General features: G+C 36.6%; 1 protein-coding gene across 2 annotated transcripts in view; it reads right to left on the reverse strand.

The window, feature by feature from the left end:
* Window positions 1–259: 259 nt before the first annotated feature.
* The window catches only part of FKTN (fukutin), a 17,729-nt gene continuing 16,292 nt past the window's right edge, over window positions 260–1,696 (reverse strand). For both annotated transcript variants that reach the window (XM_026049955.1, XM_026049956.1), the window contains one exon: window positions 260–944. The gene's annotated coding sequence lies outside the window, so the exon portion shown is untranslated. The remainder of the gene's footprint in view (window positions 945–1,696) is intronic.

A 1,696-nucleotide genomic window follows, 5' to 3' on the forward strand; every position in this document is an offset into this window, starting at 1 on the left:
TCTTGAAGAGCTTTTCAACAGGAGCTGCAAAACTAGATGAATGTTAACTGAAGATATAAAATGCTCCTTTAGGAGAGCTTCCACAATGAAGATACTGGGCAGCACTCCAATGCAAGTGGAATTAATATATTATACAATAAAACATAATTTGTACACACTAAATCACATCAAAACTTGGTACAACTGATATTTCAAATTTATTAAAAAATAAAAAGCTTAAGATAGACAGTCAATAAGTAATACTAAGAAACACTTCAAAAAAATGTGTTATTTTACAATAACTGCAATGGAGTGTGTTAAATACTGACCAAGATGACAAAAACAAAGGATGAGTCAACATATTCAGGTGTAAATTAGACTTTCATTCTTTTAATTCACGTTAAATACAGATCTGTATCTTCTGAAGAGAAAAATATTTTAAGCTGAAGTTATACACAGTTACAGACAAATATTTAAGACATCCTCTCCCACAAGGACATGCATTTTTTCTGTTAGTCTTTCCATCTACAAGTACAAAGTCAAAAATTTGACAAGATTGTAATTTTCTGATAGTAGCCTCTCTTTCATTCAAAGTTCCACCACATCTGCAAAACTCAAGAGTCTTATTATACATTATTTTAATAAAGAGCTTAGTGATGTCAGAATTCTGAATACCAAAATCATCAGGACATTGCTTTTTGCCATTTTAAGGGAAAAAAAAAACAAAAAATTCTACCTGAGAAATTATCCCTTATGAGGCAAGGTTTACTTCATCAAGTAAAATGACATCAGTAGAACTTTACATCTCTTTCTTTCTAATCAGGAAAGCCAACGAGGTCACCATAACAGCCTGAAGAGCCAGCATGACACAAGTTTTTGTTAGAAGATGCATTATTTTACTCCAGTGTTTCAATGGCAGGAGAATTCTAGAATGCAGGATTAGCAGGAAAACACAGGTGTCGCTCCTGGAGGAGAAGAGCAGGGAAGACTTGGATTCCACCTGGAATGGGACAGCTGCAAGCCAGGCACGAGGCAGGGCTCAGGCTTCACCTCCCTCTATGTGCAAAGCCCACTGCGACACTGACTTGCAGCAAAGTTATTGCAGGTCGGATGGAACAGCTGACATCTGCACACRCCACTGCTGTCAAAGGCCTCTGCTCTGTCACCCCGATTTACCAATAAATTACAGAGTTTTATTCTACAGAGATCAGAACAGAGTTCTGAGTTTTATCAGCACTTCCATTTCTATCTGTTTGTAAGCAAGTACACGTGGCTCTAATTTTCTAAAATCTGCTCACAATTTGTACATTCAGAACACTAACTGGGACACAAATCTAGGATGCTTTTTTCATGTGAAACACATCCCAGCTACATACACCTTCATATTCTTAAGGAAATAAAAAAAAATAGGTAACTTTCTCAATCATATTTGGATGCAGTGGTTAGTTTATGAAAAGAATAACTTTTGTAAGAAAATCTCCAGTGTWAAGAGGGCTTTCAGCTCCTCCTTCCATTCATTTAATATGAGACTGTTTCCCAAAGCTCCCTACATCTAAAGCAGGTCACACAGGCTCTGTGTAGCTGGAAAAGGTTCTAATCCAAGAGCTACCTGCTACATTTGGAAGGGAATAATTCTGTCTTTAAAGAGCTGAAAACTGAAAATGCCTCCTCAGGAAAAAAACAGGGATTTCACAGATTCACAGATTCACAGAATATT

This window comes from Nothoprocta perdicaria, unplaced genomic scaffold (genome assembly GCF_003342845.1).
Source record: "Nothoprocta perdicaria isolate Ctin4 unplaced genomic scaffold, notPer1 scaffold_63, whole genome shotgun sequence".
Classification (NCBI taxonomy): Eukaryota; Metazoa; Chordata; class Aves; order Tinamiformes; family Tinamidae; genus Nothoprocta; species Nothoprocta perdicaria.